This window comes from Lissotriton vulgaris, chromosome 3_1 (assembly GCF_964263255.1).
Source record: "Lissotriton vulgaris chromosome 3_1, aLisVul1.2, whole genome shotgun sequence".
NCBI lineage: Eukaryota > Metazoa > Chordata > Amphibia > Caudata > Salamandridae > Lissotriton > Lissotriton vulgaris.
The window spans coordinates 589,514,277-589,535,706 of NC_141689.1; positions in this window are offsets into that span (position 1 = coordinate 589,514,277).

The following is a 21,430-nucleotide window of genomic DNA, read 5'->3' on the forward strand; positions in this document are numbered from 1 at the left end:
ATTCAATTCCGAAGCTCTCTATCCTAGCAAAACCACTCGAAATGCACAGAGTCAGTATATTGGCAAAATGACATTAGCACTGATCGTATGCAAGCAAGAATGCAACATGCTCAAAAGTTCAGTATGTACTTCACCAAACATCAATGGCATCAAACGTTATTCACAAGTCAATCACATCACTTTACACTTGGCGTGCTGGTTGCACGGGACAGGGGTGGGGTTCTTAATGGGAACAGAACTGCTCACTAGAGAGCAGAAGGTGGTAGTATTAACGATTCATGACAGTACTCCCCTCTCAAGAGCCCTCCCAGAATCTGAGGAACAGGTTTAGGTTTATTTGGATTTTGAAGATGAAACCTTTTTAGAAGTCGAGGAGAATTTTGTTAATTTGAAAGAGGTTCCCATGTCCGTTCTTCAGGACCATAACCTTTCCAATGAACCAAATAAAACAATTTTCCTCAAATTCTTTTTGAATCTAAAATCCTTTGAACTTCGAAGTCGGGAATTCCATCAACCAGTATGAATGCAGGCTTCTTCTTAAATCTAGTCATAGGATCACAAGGTTTCATCAAAGATACATTGAATACTGGGTGAAATTTATATCTGGTTGGTAAAGTTAGTTTTACGCTAACAGGATTTATTAGTTTCTCAATTGGAAACGGTCCAATAAATTTGGGGCAGAATTTTTTACAAGTCTTTATTTTCAAATTTTTAGTGGACAACCACACCTTATCTCCTATGGAGTATTTGGGTGGTAATTTTCTATGTCGATCTGAAGTTTCTTTTTGCCTTTCTTTAGCTTGCGCTAAATGGTATTGGGCTTGATCTTGAATGTGGATTAATTTGTCTATATGATCTTCTAAGGATGGTATTTCAGAAGGGATTTGTACTGAACCTGGAATATTTTTTGGATGAAATCCATAAGTACAGAAGAATGGAGATAGAGTAGTGGAGGAATTATCCATGTTATTATAAGCAAATTCCAAGACCCATAAAATATCTGACCATTCTTTTTCGTCTTCTGCTAAAGCACATCGTATGAACTGTTCAATAGTCTGGTTAGTTCTTTCGGTTAAACCATCCGTTTGGGGATGATAACCAGAAGAGGTGCGGATGTCCATGTCTAAAGTCTTTCCTAACGTTTGCCAGAAGTGGGAAATAAACTGAGGACCCGTATCAGAAATTATTACTGATGGGATGCCATGCAAACGAATTATTTCCTTAGAGAACGTTTGAGTTAATTCTTTGGCTGAAGGAATTTTCTTTAATGGGATGAAATGAGCCATTCGAAAAAAATGGTCTACCACATTAAAAATAGTATTAAAACCTTCCTTAGTTTTAGGGAGCTCAACAATGAAGTCAAGGGATACTGTGTGCCAAGGTTGTGGTGGAATCGGGAGAGGAAGCAAAAGACCACTGGGAGGTTGATGTTGTGTTTTGTTTTGAGAGCAAACTACGCAAGTTTCAATATAAGATTTAACATCACTTAACAGAGAAGGCCACCAAAACTTTCTTTTTATAGAATGACTGGTTTTAGTTACTCATGGATGTGTGGACATTAGAGTGTCATGATGTAAAAGTATCACCTTTTTCTGGAGTTCTTGTGTGGGTACAAATATTTGTTCATTCAAGAATAACAAATCATCTTTTCTTTGTAACAAAGGATACAAATCATACCATTCATCCATTGTCTTTTCTTGTAATCCTTTTTTAATATCTTCCATTACATCAGTTGAAAGTAAACCCACTTTAAAGCAACAATCTGACAGTACCGGTTGAGTTTTTTCTAGAGTACACTCTTTTTCTTCTGTAAATCCAATGCGAGACAGTGCATCTGCTTTTAGATTCTCTTTTCCAGGACGATAAGTGATTATAAAATTGTAATCACTGAAAAATAACGTCCAACGTAATTGCCTAGCTGTGAGAGCCTTTACAGAACGCAGAAATTGTAAATTTCTATGATCTGTATAGATTGTTACAGGATGTTTAGCCCCCAACAAATAGTGACGCCATTCTTCAAAGACTGCTTTTATGGCTAACAATTCCTTGTCTGCGATTGCATAATTTTGTTCAGTAGGGGTGAGTTTTCTAGAATATTATGCAATTGGATGCATTTGACCAGTCTCTTTGTCTCTTTGAGATAAAATACCACCAACGGCAAACTGGGAAGCATCCGCTTCTACTATAATGGGATGAGAAGGGTCTGGATGCATCAGTATTGGTGCTGTAGTAAATTCCCTTTTTAGATTCTGAAAGGCTTCCTCGGCGTCTTTATTCCATTCAAACTTTACGTTCTTTTTCAACAGTCTAGTTATTGGGGTAATCATGTGGGAGAAGTTACAGATAAACCGTCTATAAAAATTAGCGAACCCCAAAAAACTTTGAATTTGCTTTACCGAGGAAGGACTTGGCCAATCAAGAACTGCTTGGATTTTCTTTGGATCCATCTCGATACCTTTAGGACTTAGAACATACCCAAGAAACTCCACTTTAGTGGTATGAAACATACTTTTTTCAAGTTTAATGTACAAGGAGTTGTCAAGTAGTTTCTGAAGAATGGCTCTTACTTGTTTTACATGTTCGGTGGTGTTTTTAGAATAGATAAGAATATCGTCTATGTACACAATGCAGCAAATATCCAAGAATTCCCTTAAACACTCATTTGTAAAAAATTGAAATGCCGCAGGGGCGTTGCAGAGACCGAATGGCATGACTTGATATTCGTATAAACCAAATTTCGTACGAAAGGCAGTTTTCCATTCGTCTCCACTTCTAACTCTTACCAAATGATAAGCTCCTCGTAGGTCCAATTTAGTATAAATGGTGGCATCTTTTAACTGATCTAGTAAAGTTGGAATTAAGGGGAGTGGATATCTGTTTTTGATGGTAACATTGTTTAAAGCTCGATAGTCGATACAAGAACGCAATTCACCTCCCTTTTTTGGGATAAAAAAGAGAGGGGAGGATACAGGTGATTTCGAATGTCGGATAAAACCGTTGGCCAAATACTCATCTAAATACTCTCTCAAGTGTTCTTTTTCTTTTTCAGTGAGAGCATATATCCGGCTACACGGTAAGGTAGCTCCAGGCACTAGATCAATTCGACAATCGAAATCTCTATGAGGTGGTGAGGTGTTAGCCTTTCTTTTATCAAACCTTCCAACAATAAAATACTTTTTGACTTTAAAGGGAAATTGCTACCTTGAATTTGTAATTCCAAACCAGGAGATAATAAACATGAAGCTTGACAAAATTCTGAGTCGAATAACACAGTTTTCTTTACCCAATCAATCTTTGGATTATGTTTTACTAACCAGGGTATGCCTAGTATCAAACGAAATTGAGGGGCATCTATAATGTCAAAAGTTATTATTTCTTCATGTTTATTTAAACAAGTCATTAAAAGTCTTTCAGTGTGAAATTGAATCAGTCCAGACGATAACTCTTTACCGTCTACTGCTTTAACAACTTCCGGATGTTCTTTAGACTCTGTTTTAAAATCGAATTCCTTTAAAAAACAAGTGTCAATAAAATTGCCAGTGGCCCCTGAGTCAATTAAGGCGTCAACTGTCCAAACCTTTTCTTTTCTTGAAAGAGACTGTAGGGAAATTTTAATACTGAGATGGTGAGAAGTTGTCTCAGGGGTTATTGAGGCCAAGCTGGGTAACATACTCGACAATCTGACCTCTTGATTTGTCGAGCCAGTTAGTTTTCCGACTGCTGCACTAAGCCTACCTCAGAGTGTTTGACTTTCGGTTTAGTTGGGCGAACTGGACATTCCTTAACAAAATGCCCTGACTTTCCGCAGTAAAGGCATTGATTTAGTTTCCTCCTCTTGTCTTTTTCTTCCTTACTTAAAGGTCCCTTAATGGTTCCAATCTGCATTGGTTCTCCTAAATCTACCTTAGATGAGGATTCAAATTTAGCACTAACGTTTCTCTCTTTGAAAGAAAATACCTTAGATTCAGCTTTTCCTTTTTCCCCTCTTCGTTCAGACAATCAATGGTTTAATTTTACCACTAAATCTATGAAGTCCTCTATATCATCTGGTGGATCTAAGACTTGTGTAATCATATCCTTAAGCTCATCCTTAAGACCTTTATACAAAAGAGACACTCTTTTTTCTTCGGGCCAGCGAGCTTCAATAACTAGTCTGTTGAACTGGGATATATAATGTAATAAGTCTGAAGATCCTTGTTTCAAATGTAGTAATTCATGATCAGCAGACTGAACAAATACATGCTTAGCAAACAATTTCTTTATAGTATTCTTAAAGCGTCTAAGATCATAAAGAATAGGATCATCCCGCTCTACTATTGGTACTGACCACAAAGCTGCGTCACCACCTAAATAAGACAAAATGAAAGCTACCTTGGAGGAATCATCAGGAAAAGCTGTTGGTTTAGCAATAAAATGTAAATGACATTGATTCAAGAAAATTGAAAACTTATTGCTATCTCCATAAAACCTTTCTGGTTGTGCTAAGGGAATAGATACTGGTGTTACTACTTGAATTTGAGTTGGCGCTGTAGAAGAACTGGAACCCGAGTGCAAGGTTTGAAACCCAGGCTGAAAAGTTGCTGGTTTTAACACTGGTTTCTGAGCTGAAGAAAAGCTCCAAGTACTTGGATCTGATTGTATACTGCTTTGAATCACAGTTATATCTCTACGAAGGGCTGCATTCTCTTCCTGTATTGCTGTTAGCATTTTAGCGATATTTTGCAAAGAAATCGTAACAGAAGGATCCATAACGTCTGGGCGAAATTATCGTCGTGGGCTTCGCCTTCTGTCAAGGTTACAAGCACTCTTACCTGTGAGTTGCTTGTAGTTGGATTTCGCAGAGACGTTATGGACCAACTTCCCCAAATTTCTAGGCAACACCTAGTGATTAATTAGAACACCTAGGTAATCAAATAGAAAAGAGGAAGGAAGGCCGGATCGTGGACGCTACCTGGCTCCTGAGTTGTCGACCTGTGAGGCAACAAAGAAACTTTGTAACATTTATCTAATTATTTCCTCACCTACAATGTACAACTCTTCTTACAGATCTCTTTCTTTTACTCCTAAAAGCCTACATGCGACTGTATGAATCTAAGCGTTGCGTCCGTGTGGTCATCGTGGAGGGGTGAAGCTGTGTAGGTTGGAGGAATTTAGAGTTGAAGCCAAGAAAGGGAAGTCTTGGGCTTTCTCCTAAGGAAAGACAATATTTTGTGAATAAGTTACTCCCTTTCTACAGTTTGTTCACACTCTTAAACATTGCCACATTTATACACTTTACTTACTCAGCATACTCTGTCAAATCTTCCTTTATCTTCTCAACATAGGTAGAAACAACCTTGAACATAAAAACAATTTACCAAAATTCTACTTTTAAATTATTGTCCATAAATATCGTTTTGCGCTTTGATATTTTCTCAAAAGCCCTTTTTTCTTTCAGAAAAAAAAAACTATTGTCTCTTTAATCGAAATTCACGAGAAATGTCTTTGGAGTTTTCTTTTCAGGTAAGTTCAAGCCTCTCAAGTAAGCTCAAGCCTTTCAGGTATTTTGCTGCTTGCTTGCGTTGGGCGCCTTAAAATAATTATAGAAAAGTTTTCACTTAGCTTTTTTGTTTTCTTTCTTTCCAGGAACACACGCTGAATTCGAAGGCTGAAGAAACTCTGCTGCAGACCTGTGGGCGTCGGCTGGCGTTCAGGATCCTAGGGCGCTCCCAGTTGAGTCCTACTCGGGGGCGCGGCAGGAGGCGAAGTATCAGGAAGCCTTGGGTGTGGCCTTTTATAGGCAAGCCACACGCAGAGAGACGGTGACGCATTGCGCACCATTTCCTTGCGTGCGTATGCGTCTGGAAACTTCCACAAACGGCAATTCAATTCCGAAGCTCTCTATCCTAGCAAAACCACTCGAAATGCACAGATTCAGTATATTGGCAAAATGACATTAGCACTGATCGTATGCAAGCAAGAATACAACATGCTCAAAAGTTCAGTATGTACTTCACCAAACATCAATGGCATCAAACGTTATTAACAAGTCAATCACATCACTTTACACTTGGCGTGCTGGTTGCACGGGACAGGGGTGGGTTTCTTAATGGGAACAGAACTGCTCACTAGAGAGCAGAAGGTGGTAGTATTAACGATTCATGACAACTACCTTGTACAGGGACATAAAGGGGAGTACCATGGGTACACCCCCAGTGATCCCACACACCCTTAACATATTGGGTGCTCGCAATGGGCCCCCAGAGACATTCAACCCATGCCTTTTCATGGCAGTCCCACCGCCGCAGACAGGCTGGCTACCGCCGGCATCATAATCATGCTGGCGGAGCCTGGCCCTGCACCAGCACCATTGTGGTGGTCCAGTTCCGCCTGTTAGGCAGACTGCTACCGGCAGAAAAGTGGCGGGCAGAAAATCTCACCGCCGGGGTCGTCCCCGCCATGCTACCGGGACCAGCGGTTGTCTGAGTTGCAATCATGGGCAGATGTCAGACACCGCTCCGGCGGTTGCCACCACAAGCCCGGCTGCGGCCATCTGTCCACAATCCTAATAGATCCCATTGTGTGTACATTTATTGTAAGGACAAAATTAACTCAGCGCAGGAGTCATTGTAGGTGAATTGAATATATTTCATCCCATTGGATAGGCATAGTAGTTACCCTCGGTGACACATTGGAAAGAACCAACGTGCATTAAGACCACTCGTTGGAAGCTTACAGAGCGGCATCCTTGCTTTGAACTCCGACCGCAGTATTTCAATTATGGCAGTCAGAGTCCAAACAGGCTGATTGGCTTCTGACGGACTCAAGGAGTGTCTCGTCGGCCAGTCGAAAGCCTCACATAATCCCTTTAGGATGGTGTTTCTGCCATCAGGATTATGATGTCGATTTCCAACAGGCTTTCCATGTCAGCCTTCCAACATGGAAAGCCTGTCAGAAAGTGACTTTTGGGGGCCCTAACAGGGCACCCTTCTCCTTTGGGCCTACTGCTCTGGGCCTGGGGGGCATTTATAATGCCCCCTGTAAATCCCTGGAGGGATTTACAGTAACTCCCATTCCTCTATGGGAGCTTGTGCTGCGTCTGGTTTCTGACCGACACACAAGCTCCCATAGAGAAATGGGAGTTGGCAACCGTACAATGGGGCCGATTATGATGGCGGACGGACCAGAGTCCGTCCGCCTCCATAGAGTAGGAGGGAACCTCCGCATGGGCTGCGGAGTTCCCTCCTGTGCAATTATGATGTGACCGCCACCCTGGCGGTCACATCCTCTATTTTTAACATTGCGGCGGGTGCGGCTTTAAACTGCACCCGCAGCAATGTTAAAAATGCACGCATTGCATTTGTATGTAGAAAGTGGCAGGCGGTGCCTGCCGCTTTCTGCATACAAATGCAGGGGAGTACCATAGGTACCCCCATGTGCACCCCCACCCCCCCTTCACCTAGGGGGCCCGCAACGTCCCCCGCAGTGAAGTTACACATGCTTTTCCACGCCGGAAAAGCCGCCGCGGAAAAGCATGTTTCACAGCCCATCCTAATCTGGCTGACGGTGTATGAGAGACACCGTCACCATATTAGAGCTTTTCCGCCGCGGTTGTAAGCCAACTGCGGCGGAAAAGCTGCAGACGGAAACCAGGACCCACCAGCCATCCTAATGTGGCAGTGGGTCTTTGGTGGGTCCGCAGAGGATTTTCCGCATCCTCCGGGCCGGCGGTGGCTTCCGCCGGCCCGAAGGATGCGGAAAATCATCCATCGTAATAGGCCCCAATGTGCGGTCGCATCACAATTGCAGTTTCGGGATTGCCAACCGGAGATTGATCAGTTTCGCAACCACAGAGAGGTAGGTCAGAATCAACTCCAAACGACATCATAATGAGGACCTTTGCCTCAGCAACGGAGATTGAGGTTAGTTACACTAAATTCTTATCAGTTGTAAAATGTGAAACAAACAAAACTCCTAGAAAAATCATAATTGACTTTGAATTACAGATGTACCTGAATTCCAAAATTCAAGGATGTTTTTTCGATTTTCCCTGCCATATTGGAGAAATAATTTTAAAACATCCTTAGTTGAAGGTTATATGTCAAACAGTAAGCTTCAATATGAACTCAGAAAACGCCCTTCTTTCTGTTTTGTATCTTCTGAGTTTGTGGATGACTTCTGCACTGCAATTGTATATTTGGAAATTGTTTCACAAAACGAGGAAAAATGGCCCCACTTCTAAATTATTTCAAAGAAACCTGGATTGGCCGGGTCAAGATGGAAACCAAGGTTTCCTATTGAGAAGTAAACTGTTAGTCGATCTGCTCAGAGTGAGATGCAGAAATCAACAATGCCATTGATGATTGGTATTATTCTTTTACCAATTTAAATAGAATAAGTCACCCCCCACCCCTCTCTATCACTTTCTGGACATTTGAAAAAGAGCAAAGTTTTCAGGAACTGAGATTAGCTCAACTATTGTCAGGTAGTCTGAATCTTTGAATACCCCAGAAAAACTAAATAGATGTCGGAAAGACTAGTGGCAAAAATTCAACAAATTGCATTGTTGAGAACTTCAGATTACCTAAACAATATTGCTTACCTTTTACACTACTAATACCTAATACATTATTTAAAAAGTACTCTCTTGTTTTGACCTAATAGATAAATTCAACAGTTATTTTTTATATTATTACAAAAATGATTTAGTTTTTTTTTCCTACCTTTAGTTGTGTTCTTTCATCTACTTTTGATGATCATTTTGATATATCACTCACCAAGAGTCATTAATAATCCAATAACTCTTAAAGATCGCTTCAAAACCAATCCCCAAAAAAAGTTTTTACCTTTACAAAAAATGCAATCCAATTTTCATGTTGCGTTCTTTGAAACTCCAACAAAAAATCATAATGGCTGAAAAGTTTATTTTCTCAAAAATTGCTATACAAATGTTTTTATAAAAAAAACAAAGATCTGTTGGTTCTTATTCAAATAAGTTTAAAAAGAATTAAAATAATAATTTTCTTTTTCAACCTATTTTTGAACAAAAACAGCTGTTCTGATGTGTGCACATATGGGCTCATTACAATGTTAGTCGGAGTTGCCTCTGACCGACACCGTCTTGGACTCGGCACCGACCGACCTGGCCCCCACACCACCACCTGGATGGATGCCCACAGAACCTCCAAAAGTGCTACCGCCACAAACCTCGAAGAGGAAGTGAAGAACTTCAACGCCTGGATCATCAATTGCACCAACAGCACTGTCCCTCTCAAGATCAACATCCAGAGAAAATCTTTCAAAGAGGCCTGCTGATACACCCAAGAACTCAGAACTGCAAAATGAGACAGCAAACAGCTGGAGAGGAAATGGCTTACCAGCAAGGATACCTCCAACAAGCAGCCTTAAAGACCTCTCTCAACCTCTAACGCTGCCTGCTGAGGGCAACAAAGAAGACAGCCCTAGCTGCATGCATTGAAACCAGCGGAAACAACAAGGAACTTTTCAATATCGTTAAGGAATTCTCCAACCCAGTTGCCAGCGAAAACAACATTGCACCCTCACAGGAGCTGTGCGACTACTTTTCCAACTTCTTCCATGACAAGATCGCAACGATATACAGAAACTTCAAAACCCAGTCACACCAACAGACTTCCACGGCACCAAGACATCGACATGAAACACAGACTGACAACCTGGAGCCCCCTTTCTATCCAGGCCACCACGTATACCATAAAATACGGCCACTCTGGAGCTCCGATAGAACCATACTCAAATTACATCTTCATCTTCTGAAACCAAAGGATTGGCCAGGAACTCACCACTCTGCTCAACACCTCTATCATCATCACATTTCCCAATGCCTTGAAACACACCGAAGTCAGGCCACTAATCAGAAAATCCTCCGCTGACCCCAGCAAACTTAAAAACTACCGGCCGATCTCCCTTCTCCCATTCCCAGTGAAAGTACTGGAAAAGATCATCAACAAGCAACTCATGGCAAACCTGGAGCAGAACCAGCTACTTAACATCTCCTAATCCGGCTTCCACAGCAATCACAGCACTGAAACCGCCGTGATCACAGCCACCGATGACATTCGGACCCTTCTCGACAAAAGAGAAACGGTAGCTCTGATCCTCCTCAACGTATTACAGCCTTCCACACAGTATCCAACCACATGCTGATCAAAAGACTCCACCACATCAGCATCCAAAGGGATCCTTACTCACCGGTAGAACCCAGAGGATCCACCTCTCACCATTTAACTCCGAACCCAAGGAGATCACCTACTGTGTCCCCCAGAGCTCACCCTCAGCCCCATGCCCTTCAATGTATACATGACCCTGCTGGTCACCATCCTCAGATCCCTTGGTCTCAACATAATTTCCTACACAGACAACACCCAACTTAAATAGAATAGCTCATAGTGTCCATCAGACCTAGGACCTCCATCCACTCCCTCCGACTATGCCAGAAACCTCAGAATCATGATGACAACAAGTTTTCCATCAAATAACAGATCAACGCCATGTCCTATGCCTGATTCCTCACTGAACATTCTACGTCAGATCTTCAAGTAGCTACCCTACACATGAGTATCACTGTGATCCAGGCCCTCATAACCAGCCAACTGGACTACGGCAACACCCTCTAAATAGGAATTGCCATACACATCCTACAGAGACACCAGGCTATGCACAACGCTGCAACCAGACTCATACTTGGCCTTCCCCGACAAAACCACATTACACCCCACCTCAGGCAACTCCAGTGGCTCCCAATATAGGGCCCTATTACGATGTTGGATGACCTGAGTCCGTTTGATGTTAGTCGGAGTTGCCTCTGACCGACACCGTCTTGGACTCGGCACCGACCGACCTGGCCCCCACACCACCACCTGGATGGATGCCCACAGAACCTCCAAAAGTGCTACCGCCACAAACCTCGAAGAGGAAGTGAAGAACTTCAACGCCTGGATCATCAATTGCACCAACAGCACTGTCCCTCTCAAGATCAACATCCAGAGAAAATCTTTCAAAGAGGCCTGCTGATACACCCAAGAACTCAGAACTGCAAAATGAGACAGCAAACAGCTGGAGAGGAAATGGCTTACCAGCAAGGATACCTCCAACAAGCAGCCTTAAAGACCTCTCTCAACCTCTAACGCTGCCTGCTGAGGGCAACAAAGAAGACAGCCCTAGCTGCATGCATTGAAACCAGCGGAAACAACAAGGAACTTTTCAATATCGTTAAGGAATTCTCCAACCCAGTTGCCAGCGAAAACAACATTGCACCCTCACAGGAGCTGTGCGACTACTTTTCCAACTTCTTCCATGACAAGATCGCAACGATATACAGAAACTTCAAAACCCAGTCACACCAACAGACTTCCACGGCACCAAGACATCGACATGAAACACAGACTGACAACCTGGAGCCTCCTTTCTATCCAGGCCACCACGTATACCATAAAATACGGCCACTCTGGAGCTCCGATAGAACCATACTCAAATTACATCTTCATCTTCTGAAACCAAAGGATTGGCCAGGAACTCACCACTCTGCTCAACACCTCTATCATCATCACATTTCCCAATGCCTTGAAACACACCGAAGTCAGGCCACTAATCAGAAAATCCTCCGCTGACCCCAGCAAACTTAAAAACTACCGGCCGATCTCCCTTCTCCCATTCCCAGTGAAAGTACTGGAAAAGATCATCAACAAGCAACTCATGGCAAACCTGGAGCAGAACCAGCTACTTAACATCTCCTAATCCGGCTTCCACAGCAATCACAGCACTGAAACCGCCGTGATCACAGCCACCGATGACATTCGGACCCTTCTCGACAAAAGAGAAACGGTAGCTCTGATCCTCCTCAACGTATTACAGCCTTCCACACAGTATCCAACCACATGCTGATCAAAAGACTCCACCACATCAGCATCCAAAGGGATCCTTACTCACCGGTAGAACCCAGAGGATCCACCTCTCACCATTTAACTCCGAACCCAAGGAGATCACCTACTGTGTCCCCCAGAGCTCACCCTCAGCCCCATGCCCTTCAATGTATACATGACCCTGCTGGTCACCATCCTCAGATCCCTTGGTCTCAACATAATTTCCTACACAGACAACACCCAACTTAAATAGAATAGCTCATAGTGTCCATCAGACCTAGGACCTCCATCCACTCCCTCCGACTATGCCAGAAACCTCAGAATCATGATGACAACAAGTTTTCCATCAAATAACAGATCAACGCCATGTCCTATGCCTGATTCCTCACTGAACATTCTACGTCAGATCTTCAAGTAGCTACCCTACACATGAGTATCACTGTGATCCAGGCCCTCATAACCAGCCAACTGGACTACGGCAACACCCTCTAAATAGGAATTGCCATACACATCCTACAGAGACACCAGGCTATGCACAACGCTGCAACCAGACCTTCCCCGACAAAACCACATTACACCCCACCTCAGGCAACTCCAGTGGCTCCCAATATAGGGCCCTATTACGATGTTGGATGACCTGAGTCCGTTTGATATCATTTGGGAACTGGGACTGAACAACCTCCTGTAGTCGGTCCTAACCCAGCAATTAGGATGCGACCGAACACTGTTCGGTTTCATTCGTATTCTTTAAAATGAGAACATGCATTCCGACTGGAATGCATGCTCTTATTGTAAAGTGCTGAGGTGCAATTCATCCCAGCACCCACAGGGTGCAGGGATCAACAGGGAGCACCATAGTTACCCCCCTAGGCCACCATCCAGAGGCCTTGCACCCATGGGGACCGTGCTGGGGCCTCCAAATTCAGATTCCCACAGCCTTTCTGTGCCAGCAAGGCCGGCACAGAAAGGCTGTTGGAATCTTCCATCGTAATCCCTCGGGCGGAAAGCACCGCCCAAGGGATTACTGGAGGCTTTCTGAAGGGAGACAGCGTTACCAACGCTGTCAGTGCCACGTGCATTGGTAACAATGCGGACGTTACATCAACCGTGTAAATATTGCATTACATCGCAAGTCGTTTCTACGACTTGCGCTAGATGGCGTGCAACACAAGGGAATGTGTTGGTTTTTAAGTCCAACACATTCCCTGCTGTTGCGCTAACTGGAGATGGAGTAGTAATTTATACTATTCCTAAATCCAGCATGCCATCTAGTGCAAGTCGTAGAAACAACTTGCATTGTAATGTCATGCGTGGTAACAACTCGTCCGCGTTGTTACCTACCACGATGCAATATGAGGCATTGTAACGTCACATATTCCTTTCTGAATGGTAGACCTGCTCTCGGAGCCCATCGGAGGTCATTCGGAAATCCGGTTTCCGAATGACTGAGGGTCGGAGCCGTTTTCTATGGCATCATAATCAGGCCCTTAGAAGAGACGCCAATTCAATCTGCTGACCCACACACACAAGGCACAACAAAACCAAGGACCGCCTACATGATTCCCCACCTGAACTTTCACCAACCGCTGGGAAGACTACACTCCACCTCCCTCTCACTTGCCCATACTCCCCACATCTACCAAAACAGAAGTGGAGGGCACTCCTTTCACTTCACAACAAAGACCTGGAACAGCCTCCCCACATAACGCTGAACCATTATCTCAGTTCCAGAATTCCAAATGGCACTCAAGACATGACTGTTTGAATAACCACCTGGGACCTGTAAGCGCCTGGAAACCCTATCGGTGATTAGCCACAGTTCATAAATCTTCCTTGGTTGTTTGATTGATTGATTTATAGTGAGAGGACCCCCACTTTCACAGAAAACAATCTTGAAGTCATTCATGCGCCATGTGAACAAATCGCTGAAACAGCTGATTGTTAAAACCGTCACTCAGCAGGAAACCAGGACTCTGAAGATAATCCTACTACCTTCCACTGTAGGGGACAAGGTGCAGCTCACATAAGGATTCTGCTGGGGAAGATCGGCTAGGGTTCAAAGACAAAAACACACTCCGCTTCCCTGCATCTCAGAAGATCATCAAATCAGATCTTCCTTCTTCAGGGATCTCAGTGAGGATGTGACAGGCAATGAACAATCAGTGTCTAGTGAGTAGTCTGCTATGGGTCAAATGTTTTAATGTCAATCATGCATTCTACACCATAAAGATAAGAACCTTAGTCTAAATCCTTGTCCTCTAAGCAGTAACATTTGCTTACCAGATGCTCCTGAGTGTAGAGTTGCTATGAGCATGGGAGAACATAGGGGCATATTACCAAGCAATAGCGATAATTATCGCTATTGCTTGGTTAGAGACAAAAATTTACCGCTGAGCTGCGGCGATTTTTATTGCAAATAAACCTTGGTATTACCAAGGTTTATCGCAAATGCGATAAAAATCGGCCGCAATGCATGAATATCGCTGAAAAGTCAGAGATATTCATGCATTACCGAGCTAATGCTCTTAGCCATGTTATCCACCTCCGATTGGATAACATGGCTAAGAACTGCTCAGGGCAGGTGTTAGCTTTTGGAGATATTCGCGCTTAGCGCGAATATCTCCAAAAGTTGGTAATAGGCGATAGCGATGTTAGCGACTGTTTCCAGTCGCTAACATCTTGGCACGCCCACTTTGCATGTCATTAGTGATAAATATCACTGACATGCAAAGTGGGGCCCAAGATGGTTGCTATCTCCTACTAGCTGTCGCTAACTGGTGTTAGCGACAGCTAGGTAATAGGGAGATAATTTTATCTCAGCTTTCTTGGCTTTTAAAGCCAAAAAAGCGTAGATAAACCCCCTTGATAATATGCCCCATAGAATCTGTACCCAAGTCGAGAGCATCTGAAATACAGTAGCAAACAGCATGTGAATGACTGGGCACATGTCCATGGTAAATGAATGTAATGCAGTGCTACAAACAATACTATGCAAAGTGGAGGTATTTAAAGTGTGTACATTTATTTGCAGAATGTTCTGATGATTTGAGTCATTGCACATTGTTGAAGAATGTACATTGTAATGGTGACCCACTTAGAGAGAGCGTCTGTCTCAGTGTGGTTGTAAACATGGGTCTAAGGTCGTACACCATTCTGCTGATATCAGGAATATGTGTAGTGTGCTTAACCAAACTACAGAGGTGTGTGGTTGAACATGTCTTATCCAAGGCTAATAAATACCTGTCTACCAAAATTGTTGGTCATGTGAGATGTTGAATAAGGTGATCCCATTAAACTTAACAGAGAATGAACACTTTTTTGGAGGGTATTCAAAGTTTTAAAAAAATGGCTGGTCCCATTAAAGTCTATGGTAGTATTTATTTTGTTAGGCGGGTTAAACAAAGGTTGACATCCACCAAGTGTGGGTGAATGTACAGATATGCAGCATGTCTTGCATGTTGCAAAAGAGTATGCCCATTAACAGTTGGCTGCTGACAGAGGAAGGGGCACAGGTGTAGCTTACCAAATTACTTCCAGTCCACAAAGCGTACAGCACATTGTCATCAATGATATAATTTGGAATGTCATCAATGATGCAATTTAACATGTAATGAGTGATGTAATCTGTGAGACCATGATTGGTGCATGACATGAGCACATGTTAAAGTTTGTTTACTGAGCTCTAACGTTTTGTAACCATGACTGCACTTTAAGTGTGTTTTTTCAGTGCCTTTCAGGGGGCAGCCAATCTCACAAGGTGAGCCAACCCCCCAACAACAGCCAAAACCTCTCACATCCCTAAAACACATTTCAATATTATTTCAGTATTTATGATACTGTGTGTCCCCAGTACCGAAAAGGCTGAGCGGAAAAAAACTCCCTATGGCAATTAGAGGGCCCTATATTTTTTCAATTTAGGGTACTGTAGAAGTCACCCGGGACCAGTTGTGCAGATATACTTCATTTAACTACTTCATGACCACCAGAGCTCTTCTTAAAAAGCAAATTTCTCAGAAAACACAAGACATATCTACGCCAAACAATTCAAAACACGCTTTCTGAGTAAAGTTCTAACTCTCGGCCAAATTTGGTGTAATTACATACAGCCAATTTTTCCGTACCTACAAAAAACCTTCCTAAGGGAAATCAACATTTTGTAACCCCCTCCCCTAGTTTTCCTGACCCCTGTTTAGGCAAATCTTTCCAGAAAGGAGATGAGGTGGATGATTTTTTTATTTTTTTAAGTTTCAAGCTCTGACTTAACTATAATTACACAACTCCACTGTAATGTATGGCTCAGCTGCTCTTTCCATTGAAAAGGTAGTTCTTAGTTTGCCTATAACTTTGTATGGATCAGCACCAAAATTGGCACTGATTTAGCATAAGGATCTGAGGACCAGCATGCCAAATTTCATACACTTTTGTGCAGCAGTAATATGTTAAAGGGGGCCATATGAAGATATGTTTGTCATTCTAGTTTGAAAGTAGAACTTTACTCAGAAAGTGCACTTTTAATGGGTTGGTGTAAATCAGTTACATGGGTTTAAAAAAAAAGAAAAATGATGCTGGATGGGCTTAAAAGGGTTAACACTTTTGCATGTGTTCGCCATTTTAGTCTGTGGGCATGTGGAAACAGGACACTGACTACCTATCTGCAGATTAAAATTTTAAAAATAAAGGCCGTTCATTGCATGAAGGAACCTTTTTCTCCCCTTGTTCATTTTGGGTTCATGGTCTCATACTTAAGACCGCGGACTCAAAAGATGTGATTGGCTAGGCGCAAGAGAAATTTTACTCTGACATCCAGTTAAGAAACAGTCTAACGTGGGCCCTAAATGGTTTGACGAGAACTGGTCAAAAGCTGCACGAAGCTTGAGGGCAGCCTTAGCCTCTAACCCGAGAGTGCAAGCAGATGTAATAGTCTGTTGCAGAGACTACAAACATGCATTGGCTAAACGTAAGGAAATTCTAAGGACTGAGGCATGGAATGAGTTACTGGACCCTGAAATCCTTAGAAATAGCTTAAAGTTTTGGGGTACTTTAAAAAAACATTTCTTGTCCTGGGGTCAGGAGATGGGCTTGAATGTCATATAGCTAAGGAGGATTGGGAGGCTCATTTGAGCATATGTATGACTGCCCCCTGGAAGAGCATGACAGTCTGACACCTGACTCTAACGACAATAAAATCACAATTGGTAGGGGGGAGATAATTGAAGGGATTCTTGGTCTAACAGCCAGTAAAGTGCCTGGACCAGATGGAATTCCCCCAGACTTATATAAGTCTGATCCATCCTTCTGGGCTCCAATTTTTGAATCTGTTTTTAATGCTGCGGTACATAGTGGATGCCCACAGTCTTGGGGGGTCTCCACTTGTGTACCTGTTTTAAAAAAGGGGATAAAAGTAGTCCGCATTGCTCAAGACTCGATGGTGAAAGTCCTGGGAAGGGTTCTCCTGCAGAGACTCATTACTTGGGTTGAAGACAATAACGTAATGTCTGACTCCCAGTATGGTTTCTGTAGGGGATGCTCTATGACTACCCAATGCCTTAATCTTTTTTTAATATTAAGTAAATATACAGTGGCATACAAAGGGACCATCCATCTTGCCTTCATGGACCTGTCCTCAGCTTTTGAATGCGTAAACAGGTAGAATCTATGGCGGTCCATGAGGGCAAAGGGGGTTGATGCTGGCATTGTGAACTTCCTAGAAGATCTACACAGATCTACCAGAGCTAATGTAAGATTTTCTCAGGATGTGAGTGTGACCAAGGATTTTAACATTAAAAGGGGAGTCCGACAAGGATGTATTTTGGCTCCCTTTTTGTTTAATTTTTACATTAATGATCTAGATAGCGCTTTACAAGAGGTGGGGGCTGATTGCCCCAGAGTTGGTCGTCGGGGTATTCCGGTCCTACTATACGCGGACGACGAGGTCCTCGTATCAAGGACCGAAAAAGGCTCACAAGCTCTTTTAACTGCTTTTGAGTCCTTTGTGACAGATAGAGACCTAACAATAAATAACTCTAAATCTTATATCATGCAAGTAGGCAAGCCGCCAAGACGGAACTTCCAATTTAATGTGAGTGGTAAAATAATCCCCACATCTAGCACATTCTCCTATCTCGGAGTCCTCTTGGATAACAGATTAAACTAGGGGCCCGCATGTTCTGAAAAAGAAGGGGGACGTTGTAAGAGTGAATGCCTCAATTTTTTACTTCGCATCTAAATTAGGGAATAAGCCTACTGGTGCAATGTTTCAATTATACAATGCTAAGTCTGTGGCTACAGCAACATTTGGAAGCGAAATTTGGGGGTACACACGGGGAGAGCAGCTTCAGGTAGTGGAGAATATGTTTTTAAAGCGCTTACTGTGTCTCCCGCAAGGTACATCCAATCTAGCTGTTCATGAAGAACTAGGGGTTCAATATATCAGTGATACTTTTTCACTGCGCCCACTGACCTGCTTTCTGAAACTATGGTTAAATCCAGACATCCCCTTGACGCATATGATTCTAAAAGATTGTCTCTCTAGGGATAATTCACTGGCTACACCTTGGTTGAAATACTTTTTTGAGCCTACGTCGTGTTGAGCTATTTGAAACCCCTAATTGTATCTCCAAGAAGGACGTGGAGGCAATTAAAACGGCATACCTCATGGAAAGGAGAACACTGAGGGAAGCCACAGAGGTTCAGAAATCGAGTGTCAGAACATATGTTATGTTAACAACAACCCCATTTATTGAACCTTATCTAATGGGCTCACTGACATCTTATGAGAAATTTGTATTCCCTAGATTTCGAATTAACCAATTTTACTATCTGCTTGTTAGACCACAAAGAACTGTTTTTTTTAAAGAAGCAGCTCCCTGCGGCTGCGATTGAAAGTCTCTGCAGGACATGCTGCATTTTATGTTTTTATGTACATTTTATGAATACCCCCGCAAGCGCTATCTGGTACCTCTTTTAAAGAAACTTAATTTTTATCAGATCAGACCCGCCATGATGTATCTACAATTATTACATAGCTACAGTATTCTTTTTGTATTAGAATTCCTGAAATCAACTCTAAAGTAGAGGAAATGCTTGGATTGTTAATGAACTTTATCAAATATTTTTCTGTATTTATATATTCTATTATATTACGTATTGTTATAAATTGCTGCTAATTTTGTACCGTTGTATCTTGCTAATTACTTTTTCTGTATTCTTTTTAATGAACTATGGATGCTGTATATTGTACTTTTATGGTTTGCAAACTAAACCGAAATAATGTTTTTATTGATTGATTGATTACTCTGACATCCATGCTTTTATGAGGTCACCTACTAAGTCTCCCACATGAAAAAATAACATTTTTACCTTGTAGGGTGGACCACAGACTATTTTTCAAGGCAGGAGACTCAACAGGCAAAAAATTGCCCCTATGGCCAGAGCAGGACCGTAGACTGTGCATATACTGTGATAGTCTCAGTTCACATTGAGTTCCCTTTCAAAGTCCAAACGGCTCAAAAACAGTCCATGAACTATCAAAACATTTCAATGGTATTAAAGGTTTGAAAAGTGAAAATGGTCTTTTCATCCACTTAGGTGTGGACTGACTGACTAATTTCATTTTATCTGTAGGGGGTGGGGCTAATACAGTGAACTCCATTTTTTTCCTAATGAACCAAGTCTATGGTCTCTCAAGAGAGAACGCAATTTCAGTGAACCTAGCAAGAAGAGGAGGACTTTATAGTTTACAGATTTCCTGAATAGTCTGCAGAGCACTTTCTATTTTAAAGAGCTTCCTATTAACTGAAAGCTCACAAACATTTCCACCACATTAAAAAGTTAATTTTACTGGTCAACATCTTTCACATCCACCATTTTGTACACAGCAGGAGACAAGAAGAGGTGATACTGTTCCTCACGAGAAACAACAATTTTAACAAAGACTTCAGTACGAATAGCCTTTACAAAGTAACCAGCACCATCACTTCCTCATTACTACGCCTGTCGTTTACTACAACGATTAGCACTTCAACGCTTTTTAGGCAAAGAACGCCATTCTTTACTACGATGCTGGGGAAGCAGTGGTTTTAGGGCTAAGGGTGTGGGAAGTGGTTGCAACAGCAGTACCTAATGCACAAAGAAGTCCAATAATTGCAATAATTTTACAAGTTGTGAAGCACCACATTTTCATCAAGCATCTTTGTCCCCACTGCATACACAGGAAACGGGAGGAAGTCTGGAACAGTGAAGAGGGAAACAGCTTCAAAATCACCACATGTGTGCCACACACGGCCAATCACGGTACAAAATGGGGTGGTGATGGACGGAGCATCTGAATCAATCAAACACTCACACCCAGTCAAAAGATCTGAGTTTAATCCATCACCGTTCTTTAGCCCACTCTGCCAACCCATTTCAGACATGGCTATATGCAAATCAGTCTGACCCTGTGCCTCATGGGAACAATCCAGCCCGAACTGCCAAGCCATGTCTTCCCTGGACCGGAAACAAGCTTTCGAGGACCGGTTTCTGACATTCCAGCCGTCTTTAGCCCGGCTTGCTTGAATCCAGTGGCAAAGTGAGCAAGGGACTCACGTCTGAGCATACCCTGCCACACTTATGGTGGCCAAAAGCGGTACAAAAGGGGGTGGTGATGGTCGGAGCATCTGAATCAATCAAACACTCACACCCAGTCAAAAGATTTGGGTGTAATCCATCACCGTTCTTTAGCCCACTCTGCCACCCCAGTTCAGACATGGCTATATGCAAATCAGTCTGACCCTGTGCCTCATGGGAACAGTCCAGCCCGAACTGCCAAGCCATGTCTTCCCTGGACCTGAAACAAGCTTCTGAGGACCGGTTTCTGGCATTCCAGCCATCTTCAGCCCGGCTTGCTTGAATCCAGTGGCAAAGTGAGCAAGGGACTCACGTCTGAGCATACCCTGCCACACTTATGGCGGACAAAAGCGGTACAAAAGGGGGTGGTGATGGACGGAGCATCTGAATCAATCAAACACTCACACCCAGTCAAAAGATCTGGGTTTAATCCATCACCGTTCTTTAGCCCACTCTGCCACCCCAGTTCAGACATGGCTATATGCAAATCAGTCCGACCCTGTGCCTCATGGGAACAGTCCAGCCCGAACTGCCAAGCCATGTCTTCCCTGGACCGGAAACAAGCTTCCGAGGACCGTTTTCTGGCATTCCAGCCGTCTTCAGCCCGGCTTGCTTGAATCCAGTGGCAAAGTGAGCAAGGGACTCACGTTTGAGCATACCCTGCCACACTTATGGCGGCCAAAAGCGGTACAAAAGGGGGTGGTGATGGACGGAGCATCTGAATCAATCAAACACTCACACCCAGTCAATCAGCTACCTCAAATCACCAATTCACTGAAACTGATTACGATGTTGGGCAGAAACTTTGTGTCCGACACAGACTCAGAATCGGGACCTAATGACTCGCGGTTAGTGGTTCCGCTCGCCCGAATACGATGCAACCAAATAGTGTTCGATCGGAATCCCATTGTTTCCTATGGGAGCTTGTGTTCCGCACGACAACA